Source organism: Panthera leo, chromosome C2 (assembly GCF_018350215.1).
Source record: "Panthera leo isolate Ple1 chromosome C2, P.leo_Ple1_pat1.1, whole genome shotgun sequence".
In the NCBI taxonomy this organism is placed as follows: domain Eukaryota; kingdom Metazoa; phylum Chordata; class Mammalia; order Carnivora; family Felidae; genus Panthera; species Panthera leo.
The window spans coordinates 2,986,811-3,013,413 of NC_056687.1; the positions used below are offsets into that span (position 1 = coordinate 2,986,811).

General features: G+C 60.7%; 1 long non-coding RNA gene across 2 annotated transcripts; it reads right to left on the minus strand.

Annotated features, from left to right (window-relative positions):
* Window positions 1–465: 465 nt before the first annotated feature.
* On the minus strand, window positions 466–5,625 carry LOC122198744. Of its 2 annotated transcripts, none has more exons than XR_006193130.1 (3): window positions 5,548–5,625; window positions 5,109–5,200; window positions 466–1,652 (listed from the first exon to the last, which is right to left on the minus strand). It is a non-coding gene; the product is annotated as an uncharacterized LOC122198744 (long non-coding RNA). The 2 variants fall into 2 exon arrangements; XR_006193129.1 differs by lacking the exon at window positions 466–1,652 and adding an exon at window positions 3,707–4,307.
* Between the last annotated feature and the right edge of the window lie 20,978 nt (window positions 5,626–26,603).

The following is a 26,603-nucleotide window of genomic DNA, read 5'->3' on the forward strand; positions in this document are numbered from 1 at the left end:
CAGAAAATGGGATGAAGGCCGCCGGGAGCTGGGGGAGGGGGAACCAGGTCTCGGGGTTTAATGGGGACAGAGTTTCAGCTTTACAAGATGAGCGGAGTTCTGGAAATGGGGGGAAGTGGGGCTGCACAGCAGTATGGAAGCCCACTTAACAATAGTGACCACAGGGCGCCTGGCGGGCTCAGTCGGGTGAGTGTCTGACTCTTGATTTCAGCTCAGGTCACGATCTCACCGTTCGTGGGTTCCAGCCCCGCGTCGGGCTCTGCGCTGACAGTGTAGACCCTGCTTGGGACTCTCTCTCTCTCTCTCTCTCTCTCTCCTTGCCTCTCCCCATCTTGCGCTCTCACTCTCTCTCTTAAAATAAATACACATTTTTAAAAAATGGTCAAGATGGGAAACTTTGCATTATGTGTGTTTTACCACAATCAAACAAACAAATAAATGAAGCAAGTTCTTTAACTTGTTAAACAAAACAGTTATTGTTAGAAAAAAAAAAATTTTAAGGAGAGAAGAAAAAACCAAGGCACAAGCCCTGGCTGCTGGGTCTGCTGGCAGCATGTCCCGTCGGGGGCGCCGTGCCCGAGGCCCCCCTCCTGCACACGCCCTCCATCGGGGTCCAACCCTAGAAAGTTCGGAGGAGCCCTAAAGCTCTAAGCCTGTGGTTACACGTGGGATTTCCCAGCAAGCTGGTCTTACACTCATTGCCGCTAAGCTGACCTCCTCTTTCCAGACATTTCCACCAACACAATCTTACCAGAAGCTTCGTCTTTGGTTCTTATTTCATAAACTCATGAGTTTAATTCCCGGATCTCCAGGGTCACTCTGAGAAGCTCTGAGAAATGGGGTACTTTCGGCTCGGGGTGTAAGGACCCTCTTCGGGAAGAGGCGTGGCCGTTCTAGGGAATGTCCTCCCTAGCGGGGGGGGGGTCACTCCTGGACAGTTGCTGGAAGGACCCACAGGGGAGCAGGAAGAAGTCTGCCTCGTTTCCCAGGAGGGGCCCTCACCCCCGGGCGGGTGGGCGGGAGGTCAGCACAGGCCCACACACAGCTCACAGGGTCCCAGCGCTCGTCTGCCTTGTCCTCTCCCTCCCCCGGGAGTGAGATGGACTGTCTCCGTGCGGTGACAGGGTGGTCACACAGCTGTCCGAAATGTTCACATGCTCCAGAAACAGCAGTCCTTCCGTTTCCTGCTTGATTTTTTTTCTGGTGTCATGAACAGAGTTGACTCCCTGAAACAGCAGCTCAGAGATGGGGACAGAAAGGACGGGGGCGAGGGGAGCAGACGTAAACATTTCTAGGGGCTGTGAGGTCACTCCACGGCGCGGACGCAGCGTGAAAAAATCCAGCACGCGACATGGGGAAACTCGAGCGCGGTATTTCCTCTCCGGAACCGTCTTTCACCCGGCAGGTAAGAGGGATGGTGGGTGGGGACTTTGGGGCGTCACACCCCTGATGGCTTCCTACTTCAGTGGGCTTAATTCTAAGGCCCATCTTACCAGTCTCATCGCAATACTGCGAACAATACGCCGGCGGTGGAAATAAAGGTACGTGGGCACTTCAAAACCTGGAACATTTCCATCGCATCCGATTCAAACGTGCGTGATCCTGTGACGAGCATCACGGAGGCGAGGGGACCCGTGTGGACTGTTGGCGGGCTGGGGACACGGGGAGGAGAGCGCTGCTAAAGAAGCGAACTCTCGGGTGACTGCTGGAGACTTTGAGGCAAATTCTGAACACTTAACTGTATCGCGGCCGCCTGCCTCCCTCGGGTCAAGATATACTTATTGGCCAATGGAAGGATGCTCGCGGCCCCGGGGCCTTATGTCAGTCACCGCAGTGCGTCATCGGCACTATTGGCTCACCAGCCCCCGCGGGAGAGGCCCAGCCCCCACGCCGGTTTCGGCCCCCAGGAGGTGGGTGTCAGGCTTGGCAGGCTCCAGCCGCGGCTGCGCCATCCAAGGGCGGCTTCCTGCCAGGGCCGCTCCCACAGTTACCCAGTGGCTGGTGGCCACCGAGAGACTCACACAGGGCAGGGGCCTCTGGGTTTCCAGGCCCGGGGACAGGAGTTGGGCAACACAGGGCTCGTCCCACGACTTGTCCCTCTCAGTTGGGCTGACGACCCCTCCCGGCCCAGAAACAGTACAGGCCTCTCCCTCCTGCGTTGAGCAATGCCCCTCCCCCGGGGCCAGCTGCCCACTGCTTCCTCTGGAAGAGGCTCCCCTGTCCTGGGGCTGGGGGGTGCCCCAGCAGGGCTTCTCCTTCGGGAAGCCCCTCCGTCCCGCTGTCCTCACTGCCCACCCCCAGCCGCCACAGGCTGCGGATGCCAGGATTTCCACCCCCTGCACCCACGTGGGCCCTGGTGGCTTGGCTGGCATTGCCCACCCCCCCCCCCGCAGTCTGGCTTTTCCAACTCTGGGCTCCAAATTTAGGGGTGGAAACAGGCTCACCGTGGCAGGGCTCCCCAGTTTGCCACGGCTGGATGGACCAGAGAGGTCCAAAGGGCTCAGCTGCACGCGCCTGTGAGACCCAAGCCTTCCCCATCGGGGTCACCTCTCCTACCCCCGCCCTCCAGAACGGAGACGAGACGAGGCCGCATCTGGGGCAGGGGATTTTCCATGCCAGCTGTGTTGAGGCTCAGGGGCCGCCAGCTCCGGGCCGTGGCTGGATGCCCTTCCCTTTTCTCAGGCAGAGTCATTTGCATTCCTGGGTACAGCCTGTTCAGTTTCCATCCCGCCCGGCCCTGTACTCAGGAGAACCAGTTCCGGAGGGTGCGGCTCTGGCCCGTGGGCCCCGGGGAGTCGCCCACTTAAGAGGGCACCAGGGTGCAAGGGGGCCCCCCGGGCACATGGTGATGCCAGTCTACCCCCCCCCCCCCAGGGCTCAGCCAACACCCGTCTCCGCTCCCGGCTGAGAGAGGGGACAGCAGACAGTTAGTCTCCTATGGAGCCACGACTCAAGGTCAACTCGGATGTGACAGCAGCCCCTGCAGGCCCAACGGCCACCGCGCTGTTAGGGATCACAACAGTACACGCGTTTCAGGTGCTCGCCCAGGCTTCGTGCGCGTCCAGGCAAGCTCACGCCTCACCGGGAAGCGGGTGTCCCTGTGCTGTGCGTACCCCACCTGGGAGCACCTCCTACCCGCTTTTAGCTTCCCAGGGACGCATCTGCACAAAGACGTCCCCATGGGGTGATGCTGGGGCTGGTCTCTGGGTTGGGAAGGTGGAGACCCAGGACCCTGCTCTGTCGGGGCCTCTTGGAGCCCAGAGATCCTCCTGGAAGACCGAGCTATTGCTCCAGGCTTCTCCTCGGGTGCCCACCTGGTTGGAGGCCAGGGTGGGGTCCCTCGGTGGATCGTCGATGGGCTCAGCGTGTCCCCGACAGAAGACAGTGCCTGACCCTGTCCACGCTCGTGCGGACGGTACTCGCCTGTCAGTCGGTGGAGAGGTGACAGTGAGCGTGTGTGCCTGCCCCCAACACCCCTTCCAGATTTGCCTCCTCCACTTCTGCAAGAAGAGCCCTAATTCTGTTCGACCAGGCCCGGCCACCGGCCATAGGAGATTCGGCTGGCATTCTTCTCCAGAGGAGCTGGCCCGGGGCCGAGCGTCTGCCACTTCATTCAGGCGGCTTCGCTGGAGCCCCCACACAGCCCCCACCTGGAGCGGACTGGCCCCCAGACACCCCGGCCGCGGTTGAGCCTCAGTGTCTCTGCTCGTCGCGGCTGCCCACGACTGAGCCTCGGTTCCACCCACTTATCTCTCGGGTCGCCTCGGAGGCTGGAGCAGCCTGTAGGGCAGACGTTTCCGGAGCCCCCACTTAATGCCAACAGCTTCAGCTCGTCCTCAGAAAGCCACCGACACGGGCAGCCCTGGTGACTCCCGGGGTGTGGCAGTCCCCGGGAATCCGGGTGAAATACAGCCAGCACAGGCCACACCTGGGCGACCGTCAGTGGGGACTGAACCACGGGCCACATCCCGCAGCCCACACCCCGTGGTTCCTAAAGGGAGGGAGACACTTTACTATCCATTGTAGATTAAATCGTGCGTTCCCCACGAGAAGACACGTCCATGTCCTAACCCCTGGTACCTGCGACTGTGACTTTATTTGACAATAGGGTCACTGCAGATATAATTAGTTAAGATGAGGTCAGACCGGAATAGGGTGGGCCCTAAATCCAATGCTTGGTGTCCCTATAAGAAGAGGAGAGGACACGCAGAGACACGGGGACAATCAGCCATGGGTGGCAGAGGCTGAGGTCAGAGGGACCCGTCCTCAAACCCAGGAACTCCAAGGACGGCCGGCAACACCAGAAGCTGGGAGAGAGACAAGGAACACATTGTCCCCAGATCTTTCAGAGGAAGCACACCCTGCTGACATCTTGATTTAGAGCTTCTGGCCCCCAGAACCGCGAGAGAATAAATTTCCGTGCTTTAAGCCGCACAATCTGCGGGACTTTGTCACAGACGCTCTAGGAAACTAATAAACCATAATTTACATCCAGCACATAATGGACGTAATTTATGGCTCTGGGAGGCAGCCCCGGGAAGGACTGGAACCCCTGTTCTTCCCTCCCCGATAGACTCTCCCAAACCCCCTGACAGGTACAGAGCTTGGAGCACCTATCCGCTCACACATGGAGACCTGACCGAGCCCGCACCACCCTGGGGCTGGACCCCAGGCCCCCCTCGCCTGGGGCTGGGACAGCTCTGTCCTAAATGACGAGTTCTCCCTCTTCCTGCCGGTCGGCCATGAGAATTCACCCCAGACATCCTTTTAAGACTCACTGCCCAGGGGGGCCTTCTCTGACCCTTCCTGCCCCGGTGACCCTCCCTCCTCTCTGTGAGACACCAACCCACCCTGGCACTTCTCCTTCCCCCCGACCAGGTGCCCTGGGGCGTCCATGGGGCCAGGAGTGACTCTCAGGCACGGGTCTGCATGTGCTGTGTAGTGGTCCAGGTGGGCAGCCGGAGGAGGCGGCCACCTTATAGACACGGCGGGAGGCTCGCCTGCCCCTCCCCCTCTCCCCCACCCCCCGACTCCTACCTGGGGCGCCACCAAAGCTGGGCCTCAGCATTCCCTGTACTTAAAGGAGTCGGGAGACATCGCTTGCGTACCCGTGTTTGTGACGAGCTGCCTTCCTTCCCTGCCAGCTCTGGGATCCCAGCGGAAGTCACAGCCGTTGACCCTGGCACTTGTCACTGGGGACCTGGAGTAAAATTGTGCACGTCAGGACCAGAGGAGACGCCCGGATTCTTAGCAAGGACGGGCTGCGGGACTCTGGGGGAGGGGAGGGGGCAGGAGGGGCAGACGCGTCCAGTCCCCTGAGCGCCAGAACCCTCCCAGCACAGCAAAGCCCCCCAGCTCTCCCGCTGGGGCTGCGGGATTCCTGCCCAAATGGACACTGAGTTTCTTTTCTTCTGAAGGGAGGTGGGGGCTGGGCTTTTTCAGCATCTCCTGCCCCCTCCACACCCGCCCCTCCACCGCCACCGTGGTCCAGAAAGGGGACAGGACTCCCTGGGAGGGAAAGGAGGGATAACGCGAGGAGCCCAGGACCTCGGCAGGAGCCCCACAGCGCGACGATGACAACGGATGTGAGTGGAGAGTCATGACGGCTGCCGGAGTCTGCGTGCGTCATCGAGAGCAGGCGGATGGAGGGAGGAGAGTAAGAATATCCACTCAGGAGGTGGGAGGGAGAGCCCGGCGGGGGTGGGGGGGACACTCTCTTCCTCTTGCCTGGAGAGAGCTGCCACCGGCAGGCACAGGGTGTCCTTGGGGCTGGAGGGAGGGGTGGAAGATGCCCCAGGACCCGGCGGAGCCTCGTGCCCCGGCGGGTCCTTCCCCACACACGCCCCGGGACCCCCACCCACGTTTCATGCTTGCAAACCGGAGTCCAGTCTGCTCAGGGGAGCTGAGCGCCCCCCCAGCAGAGGCCAGACCCGCTCCGTGAGGCTTCTGGGCCATATGGGGTCTGCCCGGCCCCCTGGCCTCGCCCTCACTCACCTGCCTGCAGCCCCGCTGACCCAGCTCACGTCCCACTGGACACCCGTTCGGCCCTCCGCTCAGAGGGAGTCCCAGAGCACCACATCGCTCTGTCTCTCTCAGACCCAGAAGTGCCACACCCCACCCTCGTCCGTCGCCGTCCTCCGCCCTGCGCTGGCCCGCCGTTCCTACCTGACTCTGTGTGCTGGCTGGCGGTCTCCCTTGCTGGGACCTGGGTCCCATGAGGTCGGAGACGGTGGCAGTCCCTGGTATAGCCCCGGTACCAGGCACATGGCGGGCCTCGAGACAGTTTCTTGAAGGGACAAGTGAGTGAGCGGATGAATGAATGAGCCTCCGCTGAAGTCCTTGCAGGCCTAGGAAGTCCATCCCGGGTCCCCGCGAGCCCCGCTCCCTGTCGGCCCAGCACAGAACTGTCTCTGCCACTCCGGGGGGCCCCTCTGCGCCTAGAAAGGGGTGGGAGGCCGACAGCTTTCGCCCAACTTCAGAGTGCCCAGAACACCCACAGCTTTGTTCTGTGAGAACTGCATCCAGTAGCAGGGGTGAGGCCAGACGGGCCCACAGGTGACCCACACCGCCCGTACCATACAGCCCTAAGGCCAAGCACCCTTGGCAAGGACGTGGCGGCTTGTGGTCAGTGCTGGCCACGGGCCGTGTGGACGGCAGAGGGAGGATCCCTCACGGAAGAGCCTAGACGACAGGACATATGCAGGTGGCAGCCACGGGGCACACGGGGGAGATGCCCTGTGAGGCTCCAAGGGCCACACACCTGTAACTCCTCCCCTTCACACCCATCTGCCAAGCTAGGGACACAGACAACCAGAAGAGACAACATTCCTGAGAACATGTTTTCTACAGCTCCTTGGGAACAGGTACTCGATGGCGGCTGAGGCGCCAGACCCAAACCCGGGGACCTGCTGCGGGAGAAAGCCACCGCTCACGGTGACGTGGCAGAACCCCGGAAGCCCGACATTAACTTTCCATAATTCAGACTTTTACTAATCTGACCGGCCTTGTCCTCCACTTAGCCAGAATCGGCGGCGTGCACTCGTCTGGGCACACGCACCTCGCCAATGGGCCCTTTGCCAGAATTTGTACAAATGACCCTGTTTTACGTCATCGCTTCATTGTTCGTGGCTTATCTTTCCTGATTCTTCGCAAAGCCTGCCAGCAGCAATGCAACGCGAGGAGAGTTGTTCTCAGACACTTTTGCAGCATCCTCTGGCTTTTTATTTGCCAAAGGGAGTGCAGCCCCAGCTTCCGAGTTCCAGTAGAGGTGTGGGCTAGGCCATTACTCCCACTGCCCTTTCTCTTCCCCCTCTTAGCTACGGGGCCCCTCCTTGGTCCGGGCCCCCCTCCCACGTGGCCACACTGCGTGCGCGCAGGAGACCGGCAAGGTCCTGGGAGTAGCCGGTCCTGCAGCCAGAGACCCCCTTCTCCTGCTGGGGCGGAGGGGGCGGGGCTCCGCGAAAGGGGTGGGGCCAGGTGCAGGGAGGGGGCTCCAAGGAGGGGGCGGGACTCCACCGAGGGAGCCAGGGATCCGTGCAGAGGGCCAGGCTCTGCACAGTGGGCGGGGGTCTGATGAGGAGGCGTGGCTCCACGCAAAGGGCGTGACTCGGTGGAGGGGGCGTGGCTCCGTGCGGGGGGCGGGGCTCTGCAGGGTGGGCGTGGCTCAGCACAGGGGCCGAGGCTTGGCGGAGGGGGCGGGGCTCCACGGGGGCGCGGGGCTCTGCAGAGTCGGGGAGACTCTCAGCACAGAGGGCGAGACCCCATACAGAGGGTAGGGCTCTGCGGAGCAGAGGCCAGGGCACTGTACAGAGGGTGGCAGGGCTCATGAGTACTCTGATGCCTTTTGCTAGTAACTGACTTCTACACAAATCCAAGTAAAATCCACTGACAGAGGCACCAGATTAATTCTGTCCCCGAAACAAGCCAACCAGTGACACACGGGGCAACTGGAAGCAGGACCTTGGGACATCCCCTGACCCTGGATCTCTGACCACTGAGACTCACCAGGAGTCTGCTGACCCCGCAGCTCTGGGGTGATGGTGTGGACCGGTGATATCCGGGGCTCCATGGAACAGAACCACACGTGTATTTTTAAAACAGACACCGTTGTATTTCTCAATAGCGGCAAAATGTGCTAATACTTACTTTCCTAAAATACATTTTTAAAAACACATAGGAAAAGTTCTAAGCATCTCAGGTGCCCTTAAGAAATGGAGTGCCACACTTTAAAACGCCAGAAAGCCCCCTGAGAAAATCCACTGGTAGCAACACACTCTTTCTGAGCACCTGAGTATCAGTGCCCTGAGGCTGCCAGAACAGAGCCCCGCAGGCCTTAAATGAGAGAAACTCGTTGCCTCCCAGTGCTAGAGGCTGGAGGTCCGAGATCCTGGCGTGAGCAGGGCTGCTTCCTCCTGAGACCTCTCTCTCGGGTGGGTGGATGTTGGCTTTGCCCGTGTCTTCACATGCTCTCTCTCTGTATGTCTGTCCCGAATTCTTGTAAGAACACCAACCAGGTCGGATTGAACCTTCGACCGATGACCTCGTTGTACCTTTATCACCTCCGTAAAGGCCATACTGCCACTTTCGGAGGCTGGAGGTCAGGGCTTCACCGTATGATTTGGAGGAGGCACAACTCAGCCTACGGACCCTTCTTGGCTCTATCGTGTCAAAGCTTTGCACACGTCAGTCTGTGCGATCCTCACATGCCCTTTGGGGTGGGAAGTCTCCGAATCCCCATTTACAGAGGGAGACACTGAAGCGGTGGGTATTGAGGCAGCTTTTCCAACTGAAGGTCAGGTTGCTGCCGTCTGTTCAATAACGATTTTGCCCATGACGCGAATAACCGACACATCTCTGCAACGCTGTTCCAAACAGACTGCCCGCGAGACACTGACTGTGAGTGCTGGGGCTCACTCCTGGTGAGCCAGGGGAAGGACTAACGACTGCAAACCATGAGCCGGGCCTGCCCCGTGCATCTGATCCCAACACAGAAGCAGGAGCCAAAGGCGTGTGCAGGAGTGCCCCAGACGGGCTGCTCTGTGTTTCACTCCTGCGTCGCTCACGCAGCCCCAGGCCTTCCAGCCTGGTTTCTGGGACCCCCACCCCAACAGTGTTGATAGAAACCCCAAGAAGAGTTTCAGAATGCTCCAGGGGCACCTGGGTGCCTCAGCCGGTTGAGCGTCTGACTCTTGATTTCGGCTCAGGTCACGATCTCCCGGTTCGTGGGATGGAGTCCTGTGTCGGGCCCTGTGCTGAGTGTGGAGCCTGCTTGGGATTGAGTCTCTCTCCCTCTCTGCCCCTCCCCCTCTAGCTCATGCACACATGCACCTGCATGGACACGTGTTCTCTCTCCCTCAAAATAAATAAATAAACATTTAAAAAGAAAAGGATTCTCCAGGGGCGCCTGGGGGGCTCCGTCCGTTACGCATCCAGCTTCGGCTCAGGGCATGATCTCTCAGTTCATGGGTTCAAGCCCCACATCAGGCTCTGTGCTGACAGCTCAGAGCCCGGAGCCTGCTTCGGATTCTGGGTCTCCCTCTCTCTCTGCCCCTCCCCCTGCTCACACTATGTCTCTCTCACTCTCTCTCAAAAATAAATAAACATTTTTAAAAAATTTTTAGTAAAAGAAAAGAAAAGAATTCTCCAGATAAAATGCTCCCCTGTTTGGGGGAGTGTGGGGGTCAGGAATGACAGGTAGCCTGTCAAAATCATAATTTGACTCCTCAAAGGTTGGCCAGTTTCCCAAACTGACATGCACCGCCCTCGCCAGCCCCCGGGGCCGGGGCGGAGGCTTGGGCTGCCGGGGCACAGGCATTTCTGGTGGAATGAGAAGTCTGGGTGTGGTCAAATCCCTCAATCCATCACGCAAATAAGTGACTCACCTCATCAATTGTTCAGAGATGGAACCAGAACGGGGTGAGGAACGCCCCCAAAGCAGGCACCTGCTGGAAGGTTCTTCCTGCCAATGCAGAGTCCATCTCCCAGTGAGGGGGACCCGGGAGCTGGGCCAAGCCAGGAGCCAGAGCTCTGCCCCAGCCGTGGGGGTCACCTCCAGGGAGGACTCTGTCCCTGGACCTGACTCTACTCCAGCATATGCTGTTATGCAGCGTTATTGTGACGGCAGCTGACGGACAGGCCTGTGCTCAGGTCACCCGCCCTCGTGGCCCCACGTCCACCGAGAGTGCTGGAAGGCCCTGCGGAGCCCCAGCCCTTGGGGTCTGTTCCGTAGGGGCCTGTCAGGCTGAGGACCGCCCACATTATAAGAAGTGCTCCAGGTGAAGTCCAGGTTATTCTACGGCTCTCCCTGTGTCGGCTTTTGTTTCCCCAGAGACAAAATCCTGTTCCCTTCCTAACGAGTCCTCTTAAGACAGAAAAGGCGGGCAAATTCACTTGCTGTATCGGTCTGCCGTAACATGCCCCAAGTGCGGAAGCCTTCCAGTGTCAGCAGCCCCTTGGGGTATCCGAAACCCCAAGTTGGAAAACAGCGCCAGCCACTGAAAACCCGGTACCGAGTGACAGGCTTTCCTGGGGGGTGGCCCCGTCCGCCCACCCCCGGCCGCCCCACTCCGAGGGAGGGTGCTGTGCCGCAGACGTCGGGGGTGGGGGGGCGGCTCTGTTCAGCGCGAGGGGACGACACCTTTAGCGCGTCTCCCAGCTTCCGCACGTACAGGTTGTCAGGCTAAAAACAGCAGCAGCGAGCAGCCCACACTGGGCAGGCCCCCCCGCCGCTGTCTCTGCCTGCTGGTTTGCTTCAGATGACAAGTCCACACAGCGCCGCTCCTGCACTCAGGGCCCCCAGGCGCACGCCCACACGCGGCCGGGCATGTGCACACCCGGGCAGGCACGTAGCGTGAGAGGGCCACGGGGCCCTTGTGCGAAGGCAGCCCGGCCCGGGAGATCCAAGGCAGTGCTCCAAGGGGCCTCTGGAATGCACATCCGCAGGGCAGTGACGGGGACCAGCTTCCTGTGGGACGCACGCCGTGGGCCTCTCCTGTCCTTGGGGACAGCCGGGCCTCTGAACGGGAATGCAGGACGTGCTGGCATTACTCCCGCTGAAAGAGCTCTGCGGGAGCAGGCTCGCAGCCCCCCAGATGTGTGAGGGGTCGGGGAGGCGGGGCCAGGAAGGGACTTGGTCTTGGGCAGCCTCAGGGGCCAGCCCTGTCTCCCCTAAGGAAAGGGTCAAGCCCCCCCTGTCGCCTGCACCCTGCCAGCCATGCAGCTCTCCTGGCCCCTTCCCTGCCTCACCAGCCACGAGATCCCACAGGCTCCCAGGGCCTCAGTTTCTGCACCTGCACAATGGGATGGTTCCGGCAGCCCTCCAGGACATAGGAAAGCGTACAAAGCTTCAGGGAGGTGGAAGGCTGTCGACAAATGCCTGTCTCTGGGCAAGATAGGGTGATATGCAAATCTACCCCCGTCCTACCACCGAATGCTCCCTCCCTGCCAACCCTCAGCTGCCTGTTGCAAGCATCGCGCCCAGGCCCTGAGCCCGCATGTCTGGCGGCCAAGGGCATATGGAACCAGTGAACGAGGAGGTAAGCGGACCGCCGTCCAAGGAGGGTGACACGGCCCCGGCCCCCAAAGGCTCAGCCTCGTGTGCCTAGACTTTGAATGTCTGGGACCCCGAAGCCATTTTGGACCTTAAGGTGACACCCAAATGGTGAACCAGGACGGGGTAGCAGCCGGACAGCACAAGCCAGCCCCAACATCCTTGAACGCCACACCAGGCTGCCTGCTTCCACGTTTCTTTGATAGGAGAGAATAATAAACTTCTCTCTCATTTTTTTTAAGAATGTGTTTCCAGGCTGTCAGCTCCGTGACAGTTTGGTCTGAATATCCCGTCACCACATGCCCGTGCCCCACATGCAGGCAGCGTCACAGGCGTGCCTGTTGGCTCCCCGACAGTTCGAAGCAGATGGGCCGTGGGCTGCGGCTCAGCCCTCCTGGCCGCCTCCCCGCGGGCTGTCACCGCCTCGCATGCCCAGCGGTGTGTGTGTGTGTGTGTGTGTGTGTGTAAACGTCCCAGAAGGCCTGATTCCCAGTGACTCAGGGCTCCGGGATCCCACTTTCCTTGTGAAACCGTCATCCACCTGACCTTGGGCCAAAAGTAAATATATTTCAAGAGTTTAAGTAAAAACTCCTTCCAGCGCGATAGAATTGTGGGAAAGAACTACTTTTTAAAACAATAATAAACAGAGCTCAAGTGGGTGCAGCGTCAGGGTCCCCAGGAGGCAAGCTTGAGGAGGAAGGAAAGGGGCCCGGCCAGGCTGGCTCGCTTCCCCGGCCACCGTTGGGAGGGGGCCAGGCTTCTGGGGCGCGCCAGCCCAAGGGTCCCGTGTCCGGACTCTGGTGGCGGGGGCCCTGAGCCTGGGGAGGAGCCTGCGGTCACCAGGACGGAGCCCAGCACCTGGGAAACAGAAGGGGCGGCCTCGCACCACGCACGGCCTGAGCCCCAGTGCCCGCAGAATGTGGGAGCCGCGGGCGGGCCTGGGCACCGAGCGCCCCTCCTCACTGCTCGCCTCGGGAGAGGGGGAGGCCTGGGCCAGAGCTGGAGGCGAGGCAGAACAACCTGTTGCGGTTGCCCTCCCAACGGGGGCGCAGGGTGCCGCCTCGGTATGCCTGCTTTCCCTGCACGGTTGGCTGCAGCCCACGCGGGGCCGGGAGCAGTCCGAAACCGGGTGTGTGCATTGCCGCGCACTGGTCCGTGGCGGTCGTGGTGAGCGTGTGTGCACGGGGGAGCGTGCGTGTGTCTGTGCCCGCTTCTTCCCAAAGACAGGCTGTCTTGCACCTGCCCGGCCCTCTGCGACCGGCCGACCTGTGCACAGCTGTGGGCAGCGGCCTCAAAGCCCCTCCGGGCACAGCCCCGGGGGTCCCAGTTTCACCGATCAGATGTGGCCCCGTGGAACCAGAGCTCTCCCATTCTAAATCTGCCAAAGCTCATTTCTTGTGCTTTTCCAAAAAGAGCTGCCAGTTTTCCCAAAACACCCGGGGGGGGGGGGGCGGGGGGGATTTCTACCCCCTTGGTGGCTGGCCAAGACCAGGTTCCTAAGGAGCAGTCGGGCCAGCCCGGAGATCACGGTGGGAAGCCCAGAGCCCGTGCACAGGGCTCCGGCTGCCTCTCCCCTCCTCCCGCGGCCCTTCCTCCCGCACGTCTGAGCGCCATGTGCGCTCAGCTCCGGCAAGGAAGGCTGGGGTCACCGAGCAGGCATGTGGCGGGAGCTGGGCCAGCTTCTCCCGGTGGCTCAGTCCCTCAGTCCCGTCCCCTCAGCCACGACGTCCAGAGCCGGCTCGGGAGCGGGCTGCCATCCAGGCGGAGCGAGACAGGGGGCACGTACAGAGGTTGGAGCCCCACCCACACCTCTGCCGGAGTCCTGAGCGAAGGTCTGGGTGCAGGCCACCCTTTGAGCACCCCAAGGCACCTCCTGGAAGGCATGACCCAGGGCCCAAGGCCCAGGACAGAGGAGGTGTGAGAGCCCAAAGGAGAGGCCTGCCGCCAGGGCTTTGGCGGAATGAGCCCCGATGGCTGTCTTCCAGAGCAGCACAGGAGGCTGTGGCCGGTGATGGCCACCGTGGGAAGCGACACCTGCAGGAATCTGCTTGCTGGCCACTTAGCAGGGCCTCTCCAAGGGGTGCTCCACGGGGATGATGAACGCGGGAGGCAGAGACAGGGGAACGGGATGCGACGTTTCAGGATTATTGGGACCGGTTCCAGCCCATCACACTCTTTTAACCCCCACCCCCGCTCCCGAATACAGAAAATGCAGTTCGGCGACTCTCGCGGTCAGTTCGGACACAGGAAGCACGGGCCATGGATGCGGACGGCACAGGGAGGGCCGCGGGCGGGAGCAGGGTGGGTGTCCCTGCCAGCAAGCCGTGCCCTCCACCCCCATGGCTGATGGAGTCCTCCGACCTCAGGCGGCATATGGGGGGTCCTCCGGGGACTCCGAGGGCAGCGGGGAGGCTGAAATGGTCCCAACAGCCCGGATCCAGGCCCCTTGAGGAGCTGAGACTGCATCTGACAGTCTGTGCTAATGACGTCGCTCAGGACGTGGGCTGTCCGAGCCCGAAATGCCGACTGTGTGCTTAGAGAGGCGGGGCTCTGAGCCGGTGTCGCAGCCCAACCTGAAGGGCGCTCTGTGCCACCAGGATGGAAGGGCGTGTGACGCAGTGCTGGCAGCTCGGCCAAGGGCACACACTTACAAAAACAAATTGGAATTACACTCGAGGTCTGTGCACTTCGCCGTGTGTAAGTTACAACTCAAGTTTTATTTTTTTTGTTTTTTTTTAAGGTTTATTTTTGAGAGGGAGAGAGCAGACGAGGGGCAGAGGGAGGGAGAGAGAGGATCCGCAGCAGGCTCCCACGCCGTCAGCACAGAACCCGACGCGGGGCTCGAACTCACGGACCGTGAGCATCATGACCTGAGCCGAGGCCAGGCGCCTAACGGACTGAGCCACCCAGGCGCCCCACGACTCAAGTTTTAAAGAACGGCCCAGACCCTCCTGAAGAAGGAAAAAAGGAGGGGGCATCATCACACCCGCCGGAAAGGCTAATAGCAAAGCTGAAATCGTCATAAAGTGGGGTATCGGCTCAGGGACAGACAGGCTGACCAGTGAGCGCAGAAAGACGCCCCCACCCGTCGATGGATGTTAACCACGGGAAGCGGCATGACAGGTGCCTGGGGAGGCGCTCGGTACACACGACAGACAACTAGATGCTTTCTTCACACCGCGCACGGGAAGCCACTCCAGACGGACTAGGAAATGAAACGTAGAAAGTCAAAGTGTAAAACCTCTAGAAGAAGACGTGAGTATCCAGGTGACCCTGCGGCGGGAGAGGACCTCCCAGATAAGACACCAAGAACCGTTCGTGTAAAAGACTGATACATTCGGCGACATCAAAACCGTGGACGTTTTTTAAATGCTTATTTATTTATTTTGAAAAAGAGAGAGAGAATGCAAGCAAGGGAGGAGCAGAGAGAGGGGGAGAGAGGACCCCAAGCAGGCTCTGAGCTGTCAGCACAGAGGCTGTGCTCACACCGTGAGATCATGACCTGAGCTCAAGAGTCAGAGGCTCAGGGGCGCCTGGCTGGCTCAGTCGGTTGAGCGTCCGACTTCAGCTCAGGTCACGATCTCACGGTTCATGGGTTCGAGCCCCGCGTCAGGCTCTATGCTGACAGCTGGGAGCCTGGAGCCTGCTTCGGATTCTGTGTCTCCCTCTCTCTCTGCCCCTCCCCTGCTCGCACTCTGTCGCTCTCAACAATAAATAAACATTAAAGAAAATTCTTTCAAAGACAGGCGAGGGATGAACAGCATAGAGGACTTTTAAGGCAGCGAAGCTACTCTGTACGATACCATCGCCGTGGACACACGACCTCGCATGTTCTCCCAAACCCACACAACGCACGACACCACGAGTGGACGGGATGCAAACTGCAGACTTTGGGGCATGGCGATGTGTCGGCTCAGGTTCATCGACTGTGACAAAGGCACAGCTCTGGTGGGGGGTGACGGTGGGAGAGACTGAGCTTGTGTGTGGGCAGGGGGACACGGGAACTCTCCACGCCGTCCCCTCAATTGTTCTGTGAACACAAAGCTTCTCTAAAAAACAGTTGATTACAAAAAAAAACATTTTTTTTAAGAGAGAGGGTTGGGGAGAAAACTCAGAAGGAAGAGGGGCTATTAAACACATCCCATGTTTTTTGGCATGACCGGCCAGCGTCTGTCACTCGAATCTCCTAACTCACAGTGATGTCTGCGTCCGAGGACCCAGCCACACCAGGAAGCCTGCCCACTCCAAAAAATGGTACCTGTCATATGCACAGCTTGTCCTCAGCACCAAATGACAGAGAACATGGACACACGCACCCCAAGTGGCCACACCCTGAATCACATTGGTTGTCACCGTCCTGTGCCTCAGCTGAGCAAGAGGGCTGCCCTTGCGCCTGCCCTCACACCAGGCAGAGACCCTCCCAGCCGGGCTGCTTCACTCCCAACAACCTGGGTCTTGGGGGAACAACTGGAACCTGGGCTTAATTCCCAGACCTACCACCCTCCAGCTTTGCAGCCAGGGCCTCCCTGGAGGCTGGCAGGGCAGGGATGAAGGAGTGAAGGAGTGAAACGCCTCTGGCCACTGTCACCGGGACAAGAGGACTTGTTGGAATCCCCTGGACAGGTCTGGAAGCCTCAGGTGGTAGGGGACAGCAGGCGGCCCAGGGAGCCCGGGGCTGTGGCGTCTCCCACGCACGGGTCCTACGTGGACGGCCTAGGGAGGTGGAGAAGACCGTTTCCAAGAGCCATTCCTAAGGGGCTCACCTCTCAGAGCCACAGAGGAGGTGGTGGCTTCTGGTGAGAGCCCCCCTCTGTGGGGTAGGAACAGGGTCGAGGGCCAGGAAGACTCAGGCACGCCCCTCGAACACGGCGGGGCTGACCCGAAGCACCTCTTCTCCAGAAAACGGCCCCCACGGCGTCATCGACCTCACAACTGGATTCTAGAAGCGGTCGTGTGGCCGGTCACCACTGCCCTGCCCGGCTTCCCGAGGGCCCGCTGCTCGCAGGGAGGGTCCACACCCAGCCCCCAGCGGCAGCCTGCTGGTCTTGCCCGTGTCCGGCAAGGCCTGGGACCCCAGGACCAGCAGGTCGAGTGACCTCATTTAACGGCAGGGTCCCCACACTCACTCCTAACCCCAGGGCCCCTGGGCCCCGGAAAAAGCCCAGGGGAGGGTCCTGGGGGCTCTGCGGACACATTCACAACAGCTCCTGGGACCGCAACTTCTTGCTCCTACATCCACTTCTCGGGGGCCCGGGGGGTGGGCACCGAACGACAGTGCTCTCTCGGTGGGAGGACGAGGGAGAGCGTGCCGTGGAAACGTGGACGCTGCCCACGCCGCCAGCAAGGGTGAATTTGCCCCCGTCCTGGCAGAGGGTGGTCTCGGCAGCCCCCGGCCCCCTGGACACTCACGCGGCCCTGTGAGGACGTCCCGAGTCCCCGCGGCAGGGTGAGGAGGCCGGACAGGTCGCCCCGCTCACGGCCGAGCCGGGCCCACACGCCCCGCCGCCCCGCCGTGGCTGCTGTGCCTCAGGGCCACGGCCACCTTCAGGTTGTGTGGCCTTGTGCCGTGGCGCGTTTCACAACCTCCCTGCACGCTTCCTAAACGCGGGAGCAGTGGCTGCAGCACTGGCCTAAATGACGTGGCCGGGGTTCCGGGAGACAAGGCGCACAGAAGTGCCCCGGAGCCCCCGACCGCTCTCCGGGGCACTGCCGTCACCAGGCCGCTCTTGTCACGCGCTCCCGAGCAGGAGCAAGGTGGACAGCAGGCGGGTCCCTCGGCTCCCGTGGGCCGACGGCAGCGAGGACCCTGGCAGAAGGGCAGGCCGGTGTCGGGGGAGGACAGCTGTGGCAGGTGAGCCGGAAAACTCGGTCATGCACGAAAGCGAGCGGACAGAAGCCAGATGTCTCCCTCTCCCTCTCCCTCTCTCCCTCTCTCTCTCTCTCTGCACCCGGCGTGTGGATCCGCCCCCTCCTCGCCTTTGGAGATCAAAGAAAGGCACGGCTCGCCTGGTTGCTGCTTGGGAGCCGGGAGCGGGCAGGGAGCTGCAGGGCAGGGGAGCCGGCTTCGAAAAGCGCCTTCGGGGGCAGGCAAGTCCACTAGCGGGAGGCGTCTTCTGCAGAAAACGGAGCCTCTCAGAGTTTGACGCTCAGGATCGCGAGATGAGTCTTTTTGTGCGAATGCCGTGGCTCCCGGCCTGGGCGTGCGCCCTCCCTGGGAGGACCCTGCGCGGAGGACAGCTGGAAACCGTGACGCGACGGGACGCGCCGGGAGGACGTCGCCCGCCTCCGGACCAGGGCCGGCAAGGAAGTCCCGGCTTCCCGTCACCCCACTGCCGGTGCGGCCGCCTGACCGGGAAAGGAAGGATGACCCTGACCCCCAAGGCCAACACCGGAAAACGTGCTCGCCCTCAACCTGCCTGAGGTTATGGAAGACCCTCCCAGGGCATCCGGAAGCATCTTCCTCTGGGCTACACACGGGCCAGAGAGAGGCTGGCGGGAATCGGCCACGCTCCAAGGGGAGGGCACCAGGACCGCTGTGTCCTCTCCAGGTACGGTTTCTGTGAACGTGGCGCGGACTCAGCAAATGAATCGCTGCCTCAATAGCCGGGGGAAGTGTCGGCACCCAGAGCTTTAGACCCTGGTCCAATCATTTCTGGAAACCGGGCGAATGCCCCGTATACGTGGGCCTCGTTAGCCAAACTTGAACTCCTATGTGACGTTACGTTTTTAAGAACCTTGCCATAACAACTTCCGTTTCATTATCTACTGCTCAACGACGAATGACCCCCAAACCCAGTGACTTAGAATGAAAACCAACCACTCGCTATGCTTTGCAGCTCTGCGGTTTGCTCTGGGGGTTCTTCTGCTCTCCCCGGTATTCCGGGGGGCAGGGGTGGCCACAAGTTGGAGCTGGCTGGAGGCCCCGGTTCTCCTCCGCCTGGGGCTCCCCTCGTGGCTGCACGGCCGGCCTCACAGGAGGGCAGCCGGGTTCCAGAAGCAGACAGCAGAGGCTCCAGTTTAAGGCCCGGGCTTGGAAGCCTCAGGACGTCCTTACCGCCGCGTTCCCCAGGTCAAAGCCAGCGGCGAGGACGCCTGAATTCGAGGCGACGGGACTTTGGCTCTACCTCTTGGCTCGGGAGCAGCTCGTGTGCACGAAGGGGGGAACCAGAGCCCCGTCTTTGCTGACCAGCTGCTACAGTCACGTCAGCCTGTGTCCCTGCACGATGACCTTTCCCCGCTGTCCAGAGCCAGCTTGCAAGGTCAAAGGATAGAGTCTTGGAGACAGTCTCGAGCACATCCCCGCCTCCTGGTGCCCCGGGAGCTGGGCTGGTGCTGGCGAGAGGACATGCCCTCGGGGTTCTTCCGGGAGCCCCAGGGCCTTTGTTCTCCTCTGCAGCCGCCTCCACGGGCCAGGTGGTCTGGGATCTGTACGTCATGTCCTTCTCCCTTCTCGTCACCGATTCCGGAGACCCCCCTTCCCCACCAACAGCCCTCCCCAAGGAAAGCCTTGGCAAAGCCCTCGGTCAGCGGGAAGCTACCTGGTGGGGACAGAGGGGGAGACCAAAGGTGACCTCCGGGCCGGCCCTCTCCACCCCGCAGTGCGAAACCGGCCCAGCGCTCCACCTCCCTCCCTGCCCCCCCTGCAGTCAAGCCAAGCACCCCTTCCCCCCGGGAAGGGGCCCAGTGCTGCTCCTGAGAGCTGGCCTGCACCCCCCCCCCGCCGCGTGTGGCCACACGTGCCAGCCTCAGGGTTTGGGGCTCAGCTCAGGAGGGAAGGGGGTGGGCGGCTCCCAGATGTTCGTGGTACTGTGGTCTAGAGAGAGGCCTTGCAAAAGCCGAAGTAGGGAGTCCAGAATATAACGGAATGGCCACCACGGTGGAAAGCGGTACCTAGACATTGCAAATGCATGGGCACTCAGCCACAAGCCACTTAGCTCCTAGAGAGTTTTAATCTCAGCAGGATATCAGAGCTGGGTGCAAAGACCGTCCACGCGGTCGTCCACACTCTGTCCAGCGGTGAACGGGGAAGGGGGCTCGGTGTCACTGGAATAAGTCGATGATTAGAAAGAAGTGTGCCCCAGACAGGACCACACACAGCCAGCCGTCCAGCCCCCGGGGCACTGAGCTATGACGCGTGCTCTAGACCCCCGCCAGGCACGGCCCCAGCCAGCGGGCACCTTCCCTGAACCTACCACCGGGTCCCGCCGGGGCCACGTGTGCAGTCGGACCTCGCACAGCTCCCTCCTGGAGCCCGTCAGCTCGTGACAGACGTGCCCATCTGGGGATCTGCTTCTTGTCGGTGACCCAGCACCGGGCCAGCCACGCGCCGCGCAGCCGACACACGGACGTAGTCACTGAACGGATCCACGCTTAGGCACACCGTGTACCACGGGTCACTTACGTGCACTGTTGGTGCACCTGCTGGAAGATTCTTCAGCCATTTAAAGTGGTGGCCACGTAACGGGAGGAGATGCTCACGAGGTCGTGTAACAGGAAACAAGTGTGTCGTGAAACCGGGTGTGCAGTTCGATCCCGAGGAATCTCAGCATTAAAAACTGGACTTGGGGGGACAGTGGTGGCTGGAGGGTCACCCCCAGCGCCCTGGGCCCGAGGAGCTGGCAAAGGTCCCTCCTGGGCTGACTCACCGTCTCCTGGCAGGTGACAGCGCGCACGTGTTTCCGTCTGCAGGGGGGGGGGGCTCTTGAGGGACACACGGTCTCCCAGCTGTGGGCCTCCCACGAAGGGCACGCCCGCCCAGGGAAGCCCAGAGTGGGCGCCTTCTCCTATACTTCTGTGCCCCCTGGGGCGAGTTCTGGGAGAAGGCGGTCCTTTCCAGCCACAGCGCCCTGATCTCCAGCTGGGTCGAGGCTCCAGATTCGGCACACCCTCTCTCCCAGCAGCCCCTGCACCACGCCAGCTCAGAGCTCGAGCCCCGGGAGAGGTGGCCCCTTCCCTGGGGCTCCACACACCAGCCCCGGGGCCCTCCCCTCAATGCCCACCTGTAAATGCAGGCAAGGGGTGGTCTGCCTCCTGGTGGGGACCTGCCTCGTGCGGGGCACTTGCCACAGAAGGGCTGAGTCCTCTGTTCCTTAGAAATATCCCCACAGAGGGGGAGCCTGGGTGGCTCAGTGGGTAAAGCATCCGACTTTGGCTCAGGTCATGATCTCGCAGTCTGTGAGTTCGAGCCCCACGTCGGGCTCTGTGCTGACGGCTCGGAGCCTGGAGCCCGCTTCGGATTCCGTGTCTCCCTCTCTCTCTCCCCTTCTGCTGCTCATGCTCTGTCTCCCTCTTCTCAAAAATAAACAAACATTAAAAAAAAATTTGTTTTAAGTGCATTGGGACACCTGGGTGGCTCAGTCGGTTAAGCGTCCAACTTCAGCTCAGGTCATGATCTCGTGGTTTGTGAGTTCAAGCCCCACGATGGGCTCTGTGCTGACAGCTCGGAGCCTGGAGCCTGCTTCCGATTCTGTGTCTCCCTCTCTCTCTACCCCTCCCCTGCTTTCTCTCTCTCTCTCTCTCTCACTCTCTCTCAAAATTAAATAAACATTTTAAAAATTTTAGAAAGAGAAACGTCCCCAGCTGCGCCAGAAGCCCGAGCCCAGGGCCGGTTTCCACACCTGCTTCTGCTGCCCGCAGCTCACGGCCCTTAGGAGCTTTTCTGTTCTGTGTGTTTTTAGTTGACGTATAATTTGCATACAATAAGCTACACCCATTCAAACTGCAAATCTGTGTATCTGACAGATGTCTAAACCCGTAAAACCACCACCACAATCAAGATGTAGGACGGTCCCATCACCCCCAAAGTTCCCTTACACCCCCTTACAACCTGTTTCTTCCCACCCCGGTCTGCCCCAGGAAACTTTTCATTGGTGGGGGTAAGCACTGGTGTAAACTTTCTGGAGGCAATGAGGCAAATGCTATCAGAACCTTCTATGGCCACCTCTCCCCTTCAGCCTCACCGGCTGCCCCTCCTGGAACACTGAAGCACGCCTCTGCCCCGGGGCCTTTGCACGTGCCGTCCCCTTCTCCTGGCCGGCTCTTCCTCCAGGTGGCTGCCTCCTCACTTCCCCCAGGTCCGTATTCAAATCACACTGTCAGGGAGGCCTTTCCCATCCCGTGTTATATGGTCCACACCCCATCTCCCCTGCGCTTTGCGTTATTTCCTGGCGTACCGAGGTTTACACATTTGCTCGAGTAGGAGGCTGGAGCCCCACAAACACACCTCCCTGGACCACCGTCAGTCGCTCCACCCCTACTCAGCCTTCTCGCCCTCCGCCTCCCTGCCCTGCATCCCCAAATGAGGGCAGATGACAGGTGCACGCTGGGGCTCTGGACCAACAGAGAACACGAAACACCCCCGACGGCAGAGAGCAGTTACCGACACCGACGGCGGAGCTGTGACCGAGGGACTGGATCGTGAGAGCGGATGTCCTGCCACCCAGGAAAGGGTTAGCTGGGAACGTACTCACGAGTGCGCTCCACCAGCCACCGTCCTCTGCGGCCAGAATGAAACACGCTGAATCGTTGTTCCCCTCAGTGGCCCCTAAGATCCCCGTTGACAGAAGCCAATCTATTTCCTAAGGAGCTTACACGGAGAATTCCCCTCCAGCCCTTTAAACACATTGAAACGTCGGTCTATTTTTACAGGGGTTATGTAACCGTTCTCCCTCATTCATTGATGGTAAATGCCTCCCTATGAATGGTGTTTCTATTTAGGGCAGAGTTTACTCCTGTCCTGCCAGGAATAAGGGCTTGGCTCCCCTTTCAAGGGCTGAAGCCCCGGACTGAGGCCTCGGGGTGTCCGTGGGACAAAGCCGCAGCAATGTGACGTGGGCTCGGGGCGGAAGCTTTGTCTTGGCAGGGGTGGGTGTGGGGGGGTCTGCCAGCGGCCGGACGGCGGTGCGGCTGGAGGGAAGGCTTCAGGCCCTCCACACCCGGTCCGCACTCGCTGTCAGGGTGAGGGCGCTTTTGCCTTGTGACCAGCGCCACCAGCCACAGCGCCGGCCAGGAAGGCTTGCCCTGGCCCCGAGGCCTGAGGGTACGTCTTGAAGACCCACCTTCACTTCTGTCCTCCTGAATGTGGACATGAGGCTCTGGGTCAGGCAAGAGACAGACATCGATACGCTCAGACATGACAGACCGACCTGACTCGCACTCGTGCGTGCGCGTGTGTGAGTTCGGTTCTAGGCAATTCCGGCAGTCTGTAGCCGGCTCCATGGGACGACGGCGCCGTCCCACCCCAAGGGCCCCTCGTGCTGCCTCACCGGAGCCCCCCAGCTCCAAGCCCCTGGCAGCCGCTACACTCGCCCTTCCCTGGAATCGCCTCACCTCCGGAAACAGACGGAAACAGAGCTGCACCAACCGCCGGCCTTCGAGACGGCTCTCCTCACCCCGGACAGCTCTGCGAGCGACCAACAGGCTGCTGCGTGAGCGGTGGGCGCGGTCCGCCCGCTGGAGTGGCGCCCCGGGGCTGTTGGCGGACGGACGGTGGTCAGCTCGGCCGCTCCCCGGTGAAGGACATCGGGTCGTTTCCGGTGTCGGTGCTTAGGCGTTACGGTTAAGCATCGTGTGCATGCTTTTGTGCGAACACAGCCTTCAGTCCTCGGGGTCGATGCAGACGTTTGCTTGTTTCTTTGTTTGTTATTTTTTTTAATGTTTATTTATTTTTGAGAACGAGAGAGAGAGAGAGAGAGAGAGAATCCCAAGCAGGCTCCGAGCTGTCGGCACAGAACCCTACTCGGGGCTTGAACTCACGAACCATGAGACCGTGACCTGGGCCGAAGTCGGACGCTCAACCGACTGAGCCCCCCAGGCGCCCGTCTCAATTTCTCCTCTGATGGATGCGATTTCTGGGGTCAAGTCTGAAAACTCTCCCCCTTAGGCCCTGAAGATTTTCTGGGTTTTCCTAAAGGTTTGCACACGACGTCTCACATTTAACCCGCAATCCATTTGGAATTAATTTTCGTGTTCGGTGTGAGGCTTCGGTCAAGCCCGCGAATGTGCCGCTGCTCCCGCACCAGGTGCCGAGAAGCCTGTCCTTCCCCCCCTCGAACTGCTTTGCACGTCGGCGACGCTCAGCTGGGCGCGGACGGCTCGGTGTCTACGCCCCCGCCAACAAGCACGGCGCTGTTTTGATCACCGGAGCTTTACCGCCAGCCCTCACACGGGGCGGGGTGCCTTCATCTGGGGACAGGGGCGGCTCGATCCCGTGTGTGGTCACCACTGGCTTCTCTGCTGGGACGAGGCAGCCGTTTCTGCCACCAGGGGCGCCTCAGGGCGCCGAGGGTGATTCTGGGCTTCACGGTCTAGCTGGCCACTGGGCTCACGGCCGATGCCAAGGCGGGCAGGCTCCCGGGGGGGAGGCTGAGTCCTTGGGCTGACCACCCCACTCCTAAATCAAAACGAAGAAACGGCCGGTTGCTGAGCTGCGGCTTTGCTCCTGGGTCCGTTCAGTGTTACCAGGACCTCGGCCCTTCTCTGTCCTTCCGGTTAAGCACCTGAGCAAACAGGACGCATTCCCTGAGCATCTCTGGGTGGTTTTAAAGTTCAGGCACCGGGAAGAAACGGATCATCTTTGCTACCTGTGCCCTGTTCAAGGTGGCTCAGAACGTGTTTCAGAAAGTCCAGAAAACTCAAAACACGGGAGTTAGCGGCCGCCGAGAGCCTTGTCAACAGGGTGTGCTTCGTCCAGCCGGACAGACGCTTGCTGTCTGCAGAGCTCCACTGTGCTAAACACGGCCCAAGCCGGCTCGGCGCCTCTGCCCCCAGCTAAGTGGCCGCCCGCCCACCAGGACGCACCCCTATTTGGAGCAGGACCAGCCTGGGCTCGGACCAGCGAGCCAGGATCTGCAGGGGAGTTTTCAAAACCCCGACGGCCAGGCGGTGCCCCGGACGAGGCAGCCAGATCTCCTGCAGCCGGGACCCAGGTAAGAGCGGCTGCTAAGTCCCCAGGTGCCCTGAGGGCCGCAGGCCTGACAGCCAAGGAGCCGGGGTTCCCAGGAAGAGCGAGGTCACGGAGAACCCGGGGAGATGCTCTCTGCCCGGCCGTAGAGACTGCGCCCAGCCCGGCGGGAGGAGGCCGGGCTGGACCAAGCATGAAAATGACAACAAACGCACGAAGACGAAAATACCTTTCGGCTTCCTAGGGCTTCGAGAACACATTGCTACAAACTTGGTGGCTCAAAAAGAAAAGGAATTTCTTCTCAGTTCTGGAGGCCGGGAGTCTGACATCAAGGAGCTCGCCACGGCCGTGCTCCCCCTGGAGGCTCTGGGGAGGATGCTTCTTATGTCCCCCAGCTTCCGGGGGCCCCTGGCAGCGACCCCATCTCTCTCTTCTCTCTCTTCTCTGTGGGTCTGTCTGGTCTCCCTGCCTTGCTCTCATAAGGGCACACGTGATGCTTTCTAGGGCCCACCCACTAATCCAATAAGCCCCTCCTCCTCTCCCCTCAAGATCCTTTCCCATTTTTAACATTTATTTATTTTTGAGAGAGAGAGAGAGAGAGAGACAGAGACAGTACATGAGCGGGGGAGGGGCAGAGAGAGAGGGAGACCCACAATCCCAAGCAGGCTCCAGGCTCCGGGCTGTCAGCACAGAGCCCGACGCGGGGCTCGAACCCACGAACTGTGAGATCATGACTTGAGCCGAAGTCGGACGCTTAACCGACTGAGCCACACAGGCGTCCCCCTCTCAAGAATCTTAATGTGATTGCAGTGCCCGGGTGGCTCTGTCGGTTGAGCACCTGACCCTTGGCTTCTGGTCTGGTCGTGATCTCACAGTCGGGAAATGGAGCCCGAGTCGGGCTCTGTGCTGACAGTGCAGAGCCTGCTTGGGATCCTCTCTCTCTCTCTCTCTCTCCCTCTCTGCTGCTCCCCTGCTCATGCCTGTGCGCTCTCTCTCTTTCTCTCTCGAAATAAATAAACTTTTAAGAACAGAAATATTTTCTTAAAAAAAGATCCTTAACGTGATTACGTCTTTTGTATAAGGTAATAGTTCTGGCCGTCAGGATGTGGGCCTATCTTTTGGGGCCACCGTCCAGCCCAGTACACTATCCACGCTGCTCCTCGGGGGACATGAGCAGACCATCTTGCCTGGTACAGAAGAATCCAGCCGGGGGCAGGGCTGTGGAGGCCTCGAATTGTAAGCTACAGAATTCTCTCAGCCAAGGGAAGGGCTGGGGGTGGGCAGGGGATCCCCTGACGCAACCTCAGAGCTTCCCACCGGGAACGAAGGGAGACAAGAGTCTCCTGATGCCTTTAAACTTGACCCCGTTAGCCACACGCACCATGAAGGCACGTTTTTAATAAGCACTGTAATTTTATTTTGAAAAGCACAGTCACGGGGCACTTAGTTTCTACGTGCTGAAAGCTAATTCGTTAAACGTAAACACGATGTGCCACAGTTTCAGAAACCCCGCTTTGGTTCTTACGTGCACGTCTGAACTGGAGCCCCGAGATGGGCGTGTCACCCCCGAGGAGCCCGGCCAGACCCCACTCCAAAGGGTTTGCTTCCGTCACGGGAGGACCGAGAGGCCCCAAGGAGGACGGCCCCCTCGCAGAGGCGACGAAGGCAGAGCCTCCGCCTTCCTGGCACCTCAGCTCAGCTCCAGTTGGCATCGTGTTACTCCCGCGTGGTAGTGTCGACCCCGGGGAGCACTCACGGGGAGGAGCGGGGGAAGCCGGGCCTGCCGCTCGTGGCCGGACCGCTCAGCGAGGGACACGACTCGGGCAGCGCGGGCTGCTCCGGGCGCGGGCCCACTGTCGTGGCCGCGCCTTCTATCCGGAGTGCGAGTCCCATCCCCAGGCTGACCCTTCAGCCAGCTCCACGCGGCCTCGCTGCCCCCCGGCATGCCCCCCCACCCCTGGGGAGCCCCTCACAAACACGACCCCATTCTGGCCGAGTGACAACTTCGGGGGGCGAGCTGAGTACGCGTGTCTCTCCCTCTCTCGGGAAGCTCGGAGCGGGAACGGAGGTAAAACACGCAGCTGAGTCCCCCAGAGCCCCTCGGCCGTGAACAGAGCTCCCTGGACGTGAGCCCACGCAGCATGTGCGGCCGGC